Source organism: Musa acuminata, chromosome BXJ1-1 (assembly GCF_036884655.1).
Source record: "Musa acuminata AAA Group cultivar baxijiao chromosome BXJ1-1, Cavendish_Baxijiao_AAA, whole genome shotgun sequence".
Lineage (NCBI taxonomy): Eukaryota > Viridiplantae > Streptophyta > Magnoliopsida > Zingiberales > Musaceae > Musa > Musa acuminata.
Window position 1 is genome coordinate 29,217,625 of NC_088327.1, and position 9,675 is coordinate 29,227,299.

Sequence of the window (9,675 nt, forward strand, 5' to 3'; positions counted from 1 at the left end):
ATATCCATTATTTAGTAACTTTTGAATCCTTCTTTCATGGATGTGACCTAGCCTACAATGCCACAGGTATGCACTGTTCAACTCATCTCGTTTCCTTTTGGACACTTACATTCATGATATATGGAGTAGTGTCTTGCATAAACAAACCTTTATACAATATTCCTCTCGTCAATCTCCCCTTGGCTTTGCTAGAATTTACAATAAATTATAGATGTGATAAGCAATATTGGTATCCAATACCAATGCATTATCACAAAAATCTGCCAATTGGAGATTGATCATGAATATACCTGAAACTTCACCAAGCTTCTTGTTTCGCCCTTTCTGCAAGGTACTCTTTGCAGTTTCTCTTCCAGTGCCCATCTTTACCACAGTGGAAGCACTGGCCTTTGTTCTTTGTTGGGTCTTTCTTAGCAACCTTTGCTTTACCTAGTTTGCCCTTGCCCTTTCCCTTCTTAAGGGACCTTTCTGCTTTCCTTTTCTTTCTGGTCTCACCAGTGTAGAGAACTGGCTTCTCTTTCTTAATAGTACTCTCTGCCTCCCTCAACATATTGAGAAGCTCTGGGAGAGTCACCTCAAGCTTGTTCATATTAAAATTCATTATGAACTGTGAAAAGGAATCTGGTAGGGACTGAAGCACAATGTCCACACACAAGTTATCCTCTAGGACCATTCCTAGACCTGTGAGTTTCTCTATCCACTCAATCATCTTTAGGACATGGTTCTGAACCGGTGTCCCCTCAGCCATCCTAGTGCAGAAAAGGCTCTTGGATATCTCATATCGTTGAGTCCTTCCCTGTTCCTCAAACAATTTGCGGACATGTAGGAGAATGGATCTGGTATCCATCTTTTCATGTTGTCTCTGTAACTCTAGAGTCATAGAGCCCAACATATAGCACTGAGCAAGAGTGGAGTCATCAATGTACTTCACGTAGCGAGCGATCTCATCCTCGCTTGCCCCTTCTTCGGGCGTAGGCATCACTGTATCAAGGACGTACACGATTTTCTCCGCTGTGAGAACAATTCTCAAGTTACGGAGCCAATCCGTATAATTTGGACCAGTGAGGCGGTTGACATCAAGTATGCCACGTAAGGGATTTGAAAGCGACATTTTCTGAAAATAAAGATGTAGCAGAAATGAATAACATGCAGATTTTGCAAGAAATAAACTATCAAGATATGGACTTCTATCTTAATATGCTCCCACTATTTTACTATCGAGTCACGCGACACCCTCAGCACGTGAAACGGAAGTCTCCGGCAGACTTCTAGTGGGGATCAGGATCCAATCAGCGTCTTAGTGTAACCTCGAGGGACTCGACCAATCACACTAAGCCTAAAAGGTAGGCAACTCTTGCCGATCACAACTCCTTGTGATTCACGTCCTGTTCGGCCTCCGAATCACCATGGCCTCGAGGGACTCGACCAACCATGATGCTCGGTTAAGTCAACACCTTCGTTACAAGATGAGTCTGATTTGATGATATACCCTCGAGGGACTCGACCAAGCATACCATGCCCTCAGGTCACCGGTGACATCTCTATGTCGTAAGCAAGATAGCGAATCGCGATATAGGTGAGTCTCGAGGGACTCGACCAACTCAACCTACACCGGGAATCGGTTCCTACTCATAACGATGGAAGGCCACGTGGGTCAATCTAATTGCCTCACGTTTACCGACTTAATATTATCGAGAGATGTTTCTATGATTTGGTCTCCTAATATGACATGTCACATACATACATATTTAATAAATATCTACATCGCATGCAAATATATATACATATCTAGTATGTGTATAAGCAATCACACCAGATGATCATGGACCACAACCTAATATGATTAGGCCCGAGCCAGTAGGCCTAATCATTCACATCAAGATCTATGTGTGCAACGGTGCATCTCCATGCCCTGTGATCGTCCATCTCGTCCTCGTCGGTTCCGTCGACATCTTGATGCATCTCCATGCATCACGATCGTCCGTCTCGTGGGTCCCGCTATCGCATCCACGCTCCCGCTGTGCCTCCTCGTGTGATTACAACTTAATCAAGGCACGCAGGCCCGACAATAAACGAGAAATATAAAGGAGATTCGCAGACCTCAAGAACAATAATCACAAGTACACACATCACACGGTCCATGATCATCCGTCCACACATCATACATCACATGTATAAATAATCATCATCATGTAGGACTACTAGATAATAATAAAAATAATAATTAACTAAACCTTTTAATTAATTAATATTTTCTGAAATCAGGGACATGTAGGGAATTTCTCAATTCCTAAGGGTATTTTCGCAATTTGGACAAAAAACAGAAACTGGAATTTCTCAAATTCCGAGGGGCAAAACTATCTTTTTTCAGAAAACCCTAATGCCCTTTCCCCCTTTCGCTGCTGCCGCCGCCGCCACCCTGCCGGCGGCGGCCTGTGCGGCGAGGGGCGGGGCACTGCCCTCGCCTACGGGCGGTACGCCCGCTGGCGGCGCTGCAGCTGCAGGTGAGCGCCCCCGCGGTGCCTCAGCCCGCGCTGCTGCCCCGCGGCGCCTCTTCCCGCGGGCTCAGCGGCCGCAGGCGCCTCTACCCGCGGGCTGCCAGCCCCGCCGGCCGCAAGCCTGCTGCAAGCAGACCGCCGGCCGGCTGCTGCAGGCACAGCGCTTGCGCATGCGCCGGCGCTGTGCTGCCTGGCTGCGGCTGCGGCTGCCGCTGCAAGTGGCTGCAGGCATACAGATCGAGGGCAGCAACTGTTGCTGCCCTTCCTCGCTTTTGCGTCAACGATTTTGACGTCAAAATTCTTCCTAAACACAATACACGCAGTTCAAAACCAACCATTCGCACGAACAACCTGGCTCTGATACCACTGTTGGGAAATCATTGGGGGGCGACATCATATGCGCAGCGGAAGAACAAGAAAACAAAATCCCCGATTCCCAAAAAGATGTTCGTCGTCGTGCGAAGATTGGTGCGCAAAAATCCGCAAAACACAAAACTTCGTATAGAGATTGTGTTACCTAGGGAGATCGTATATCCCTGTTTCCTTGCAGATCCTTAGGAGAGGGTGAAGGAGGTCAAGCGTCCTCCTCTCTAGCGGTGATCCACACAGCAGGGTTGCGACGACACTCCTCAAAACTCCAGGCCTACTCTGAGGTGGAGAGGGAGAGGAGAATAGGAAAGACAAGCAAAGACTCTAGCCTATGAGGCTGTGAATCCCTCCTATTTATAGAGATCCCGTGTCAAACCCTAATGGGTCCTTCCCTAGTGGGTATTGGAACTGCATCCAATAAGACAAGGGCTCCGTCGGATATCTCATATCCGAACCTCTACTCATCGCAATGCCTACCATATGTGTGTGACCCTCTAGGCCCAATATCGAGCTGGCCGTGAGTTATACCTGTCAGAACTCCTTCTAACTCAGTGAATTATTATCTCTGTAATAATTCACTCGACTCATCGACTACGGACGTACTAGGCCACTACGCCGTAGTCCCCAGACGATACAGGGGAATCCAATCCATTGGACCTGTCTGTCCTCAGTTACCATGTACCTATAGTCCCTCATCCATCTAATATCCCAGAGACCGTATAACGAGCATTGTGTTGTCAAACCCATACGGTTTCTACTCGAGTCTCGCTCTAATCGGATTATCCCGGAGAACTCTTTCTCTCTCAACCCGAATGACCCTGGCCAGGGATTTGTCTGAGCAAGAACACATGGGATATTCCTCTCATGACGCCGAGAGTGGATGATCCTCTATTGACACTCAATAGCCATCGTAAGGTCGACTACCACTCCCAATGACTAGCTGTACTTGATCTGGGGACAGCCGAACCTATAAGTCTGGTATCAAAGAGTGGAGCACTCATACAGGACATCCTTGGTGTCTCAAGTCTAAGGACCAGATACACCACTAGGACTACGGAATCGCTGTCTGACAAAAAGGCATCATCAACCATCCAGCATTCCGTAAGCGGATCAATCAGTGAACTCATTCTCCAATGAGCACATGTACTGTATCCCTAGTGTCCCTACACGAGCAGCTATGAGACCAGCTGCATCCATCATATGGATGGGTATACAGCACACCAGTCTATCCGGTTATCACGATGTCCTTCTCGAGTAACCTATGACCGGGATTATTTAGGATATGTGTTTAAAGGTGAATCGATCTCATTATCGTGATCTCATCACGATCCGATTCCCATTGCACAAATCCAAGGACATCACAATATATATATGCACATATGCAATTGTTATAAAGTGATATACGCCAAAATATAATAAGCAAAAAGATTATGTATCAAGTCACACGTGCCATCACTCACGTGATTGGCTTGCTGGGCACCTATGACTAGCATATATGATACAGCCCGAGGGATTTGTGTCCAAGGACAGCCTAGATAAGATGTGTAGGTTGCTAAGGTTCATTTATAGACTAAAGTTTTCTTTGTCATTGTCATGATTTAGAAGAATACTTTATATTTGTCATGATATTTATTAGGAACCTAATAAAGCTTGCTTTGTTTGGAACGAGTCGACACTAAGATAGGGGGGTGAATTAGTGTAGCGAATAAAATCATGTCAGTTTGGAAATCTTTCATACGATAAAAATCAAACTCGGAAGATAACTTAATATCTCATTCGTATATGTAGTGAAAGCAATAGGTAGGTAAAAATTCAGTTTGCAGTGTAGGTAAATTGCTCAAATAGGAATGCAAACCATTTTATAGTGGTTCGATCGTCGCGACCTACATCTACTCCACCGATTCCTCTTCCGTCGATGTAATATCCCCTACTTTTAAAAATATATTAATAAGGATTTATATGTAAATTGGGGGACCTATATGTAAATATAGAAATTACAAGGACTAAACTGCTAAGTTGCAAAAAGAAAAAAAAAAAAAAGAAAAGGAAAAACCGAAAATTCGGTATTATCCCACCGCCTCCCACGCACTCTGTTTCTTTCCAGAAACAGAGAGAGCGGTGGGGCGTGAGGAGAAGAAGGAGAGTGGTTGAAGAAAAGAAGAAGAAGAGGGAAAAGAAGAGAGGAGGAAGAAGAGAGGAAGAAGAGAAGAAGATGAAGAAGAAGAAGAAGAGGAGGTGGCTGCAGCGAGGGCTGCAGCGAGAAGATGTGGGGCGTGGGGAGAAGAAGAGAGGAAGAAGAGGGAGAAGAGAAGAAGAAGAAGAAGAAGCAGAAGAAGAAGAAGAAGAAGAAGAAGAAGAGAGGATGATAGCTGCGGCAAGGCTGCAGCGAGGAGGTGTGTGGGGTTGGGGAGGAAAAGGGAAGAGGAGAAAAAAAGAAGATGAAGAAGAGGGAAAAGAGAGGGAAGAGGGAGAGGAGCGAGAGGTGGCAGCAGCTAGGGCTGCAGCACCTCTGTTTCCTGCAGGTGGAAACAGAGGAGAGGTGGGGCGTTCGAAGAGGAGAAGAAGAAGAAGAAGGAAGAGAAGAGGAAGAGGAAGCAGGAGAAGAGGTTGTGATACCTCTGTTTCCTGCAGAGGAAACAGAGGAGAGGGTGTGTGTGACGTCGGGGAGAAGAAGGGGAGGAAGAAGAAGAAGAGAAGAAGAAGAAAGGAAGGAGAGGAAGAAGAGAAGGGAAAGGAGGAGCTGCGGCTGCGGCGGTGGCAGCTGCAGCTGGAAGAGAAGGAGAGGAAGAGATGGTGAGGAAGAAGAGAAGAAGTAGAAGCGGGTGAAGAGGCGGCACCTCTGTTTCCTGCAGGAGGAAACAGAGGAAAGGAGGTGCTGTTCGTCGGGGAGAAGAAGGGGGCTGCAGCTGCGGCGATGGCAGCTGCAGCTGGAAGAGAAGAAGAAGAGGAAGATGAGCAGGGGAGGAGGGAGAGGTTGCGGCCGTGGCTGCGGCCGCGACTGCAGCAGTTGCAGCGGGGAGAGAAGAAGAAGAAAGGAAGGAGAAGGAAGAGGAGAAGGGAAAGAAGTAGCTGCGGCTGCGGTTGTGGCAGCTGCAGCTGTGGCAGGGAAAGAGGAAGAGAAAAAGGAAAGGAAGAAGAAGAGAAAGGGAAGGAGAGGAAGAAGAGAGGAAGAGGAGAAGGGGCTGCGGCTGCGGCGATGGCAGCTGCAGCTGTGGCTGGGAAAGAAGAGAAGGAAAGGAAGAAGAAGAGAAAGGGAAGGAGAGGAAGAAGAGAGGAAGAGGAGAAGGGGTGGCAGCTGCGGCAGTGGCAGCTGCAGCTGGAAGAGGAGGAGGAAATAGAGCAGGGGAGGAAGAAGAGGCTGCGAGTGTGGTGGCTGCGGCCGTGGCTGCGACTCCGGCTGCGGCTGCGACGTTGGCTGCGGTAGCTGCGGCAGCGGTGGTGGCTGCAGTAGCTGCAGTAGCTGCTTTTGGGAAAGAGAAAGAGTAGGAACGAGAGAAGGGAAGAAGGAAATAGTGCAGTGGAAGGGGGCTGCGGTTGTGACCGCAGTTGCGATTGTGGCAGCGGCAGCGGCGGCGGCTGTGGCAGCTGCGTTTGGGAAAGAAAAAGAAGGAATGAGAGTAAGAGAGAGAGCAGGTGACTGTGCCTCGATGTTCGACACGTGATGTAGTTACGAAGAAAGGAAGAAAACGGGAGCACAAAACGAAACAGAGAGAGGACACGGAGGAAAAGTAGAAAGATTGGACTGGCACCTTCCTTGGATATTCAGATCAAAATATTTGAAAGGCAAGTTCCCTGATCGTTTCTCCTATAATTGCTCTGATATTTCTTATTTCAAGTTCCTTGATCGTTTCTCCTATAATTGCTCTGATATTTCTTATTTCAAGTTCCCTGATCGTTTCTCCTATAATTGCTCTAACTTTTCTTATTGCAAGTTTCTCGATCGTTCCGCCTGTAATTGTTCTAATCTTTCCTATTGCAAGTATCCTGATCGTTCCTCACTGCAATTTTATCTCTACATTTGCTTTGAATATGAGGAACTTTGAATTGTTCTAGCCTTGCATTTGATATATCTCCTGTTTAGACGTAACGATTCGAATCTGTGCAACTTCTGATATTCTGACCTTTTGATACCGAGCTGCCTATAAGTCTTTGTTGGAAACTCTGATTTGTTCAAAACTGATTTCATTGGAAAATAGACTCGTAGACCTTTCTTTGATATATGGATTGAAAGATTTGGAATCCAAACACCTGTCCAGCTATCTGTTGAATCTGACATTAGGAATTCTGCCAACAGAGATTTTGTTCTACGACACTTGCTTACCAAATTATTTGTAACTCTCTCTGTTGGACAGTTCAATTCATATGAAGCATGTCTTATCTGAAAGTATTATCCAATGATTATTTCTGAGTAAATTGGAGCACGTTTGATAGTTTGAATCATTTGTTCAATGTGCCTTCTGTATTCTGCCAGAAATCGAGCTTTGGTCGATTTCTCATATTCTGGTTTCATTCCTTTGGAAATTGATATCCTTTAGCTTTCTTATTCAATTGAGCTTTATATTACTGCTTTGAATTCTTGTATGTCCTTGTCCTTAAAGTTATTGCATTCTTGAAAACTGTTGTGTAACGTTTATGCTATATCGTATTGACTCATATAGGCACATGTATATCCTATTGTTCCGCATTTGCTTTCGATATGTGCCTATTCCAGTTTCATTCCTTTGGACATTGAATTCATCAAATCTTCTTATTGAATTGAGTTATATGTGATTGCTTGGATTCCATATGTGCCCTTGCTTTCAATTCCTTTCAAATCTGAATATGCTTGTGAAATATTATTGCTTACTTCGGATTGACTCGTAAAGGCACATGTACGCTTCGTTGTTCCGCGTGTGCTTCCGACATATGCTACTTGTTGTTGAAACTGCCCTTTTGTACTCTGGTGTGTGGGATTGTCTGGACCTTTGCCAGAAATGGTAAAGGGTATGCGCTATTTGCCCGCTATGTGGGGTCCCGCTATGAGGGATATTCTGTTTGCGCTTGTTGCCCGCTACGTGGGTATGTGATTAGAGCCTGCGATGCTCTGCCGGCCCCCTTTGACTTCACCTAGACGTGGGTGGATGGAGCTCCCAGACGTGGGAGACTTTTGTCAGGTGGTCATTCAGAAATGGATGAATCACATTCTGACTGAGATCCCACTACACCCTCTATGTGTTTGATATGACATCCAGAGTTTTGGTGAGTTTGTTTCTGTTCATACTCTGGATAAGATTGATATGATTGCAACGTCAAGGACGACGTTTGAGCTCTTGTACGATATGTGTACCGATATGCTCTAAAAGGCTTCATTCCCTGATGATTTTGTTTCGAAATGTTCCATATGCCGTTAATATGCTTCGGAACATTTTATATGCCATTGATAAGCTTGATATGTTTCCTTTGCTTTTGATATGCTCCAATTACACTGTGCTCCATTTGCTATGAACTGATATGTTCTGAAATGTCCTATCTACCATTGATATGCTCCAAATTACTCTGTGCTCCATTTGCTATGAGCTGATTTGTTCTGAAATGTCCTATCTGCCATTGATATGTTCCAATTACTCTATGCTCCATTCGTTATGGATCAAATATGTTATGAATGACATGATACGTATGATTTGGTATCTATTGAGATGGTATCCTTGAGAATTCTGGTATTCTGCCTTGCATTATGATACCTTACTCGTTTCAAACCGTTCCTTTTGTTCTGATTATGCTTTGTCACTTGCTGAGCCGTTTTTGGCTCACTCCGTTGTTATATAAACCTTTCAGGTCAGCTTGTCACTCTTCGAGATGTTTGATTTGGGCTGAGGCAGTGGATAGCTATTCAGAATTATGGGCAAGTCCTGTTGGTTGTTATGCTATTGTTGTATAAGCATATTTTGTATGTAATGAATTGTTCTGATGATCGAAATGGATATACTGTGTAAAAGTGTTAGAAGATCTCTCTTATTTGGAATTTCGGAATGTTAAGTCTAATTTATGACGATATGAACTTGTGGTGTATAGTTAGAGTTCTGATTGTATAATTTATTTAGCTTGTGGATTTATAAATGTTGTTCATGTTTGTCAAGTTGGCTTGGGTTGCCATAAATGTGAATTATCGAGTGATGTGATATATGATTATAAACTGCACAGGTTTTATGGATGTGAATATGAATAGAATGTTTTCAGTGTCCTCAAACGTTAGTTTGGATCCTGGATTGGTCTGTGACGAAAATTTTAAAAATCATGGATATTTTGAGGGGCGTGACAGTCGAGACCACCGACATCCACTAACTATCTTTCTTCAATGGGCAAAGATCAACCACCCTTATAACTCGATTCTCCTTTTGATAGGTTTAAGAGAGAACCTTTACAACCCCACTTACTCCTCCCTAAACAGAATTCTAAACATGTAGGCTAAAGGAGGAGAACTCTCAAGATTACAACAGCGTTTTTCCCGATTTGTATATTCAGTTATGTGTTTGTTAACCAGGGATGAGAGGGGTCTTTGTATGCCTCAAGTTGATTCAACCTTGGAGCCTAAAAAGGTCTCATCCCGGGTTTCCCAGGTCCTGACGGTACCATCGCTTGTGCTAGGCAGTACCACCGCCTGCAACACTGACAATAAGCAGACCACCGCCCAGTCTAGTGGCACCACCGCTTGGGATGTTGTGTCTAGGTGGTACCATCGTCTAGACTGGCTGTACCACTATATTGTTGGGAAATCTTAGAGGCGACATCACATGCACAGAGGAAGAACAAGAAAACAAAATCCTTGATT

The 9,675-nt window shown here is 45.0% G+C and overlaps 1 long non-coding RNA gene across 1 annotated transcript; it reads left to right on the forward strand.

The window, feature by feature from the left end:
- Window positions 1-4,688: 4,688 nt before the first annotated feature.
- LOC135677603 (uncharacterized) lies at window positions 4,689-8,982 on the forward strand. Its single transcript, XR_010514715.1, has 2 exons — window positions 4,689-6,650; window positions 8,682-8,982. It is a non-coding gene; the product is annotated as an uncharacterized LOC135677603 (long non-coding RNA).
- Window positions 8,983-9,675: the final 693 nt, after the last annotated feature.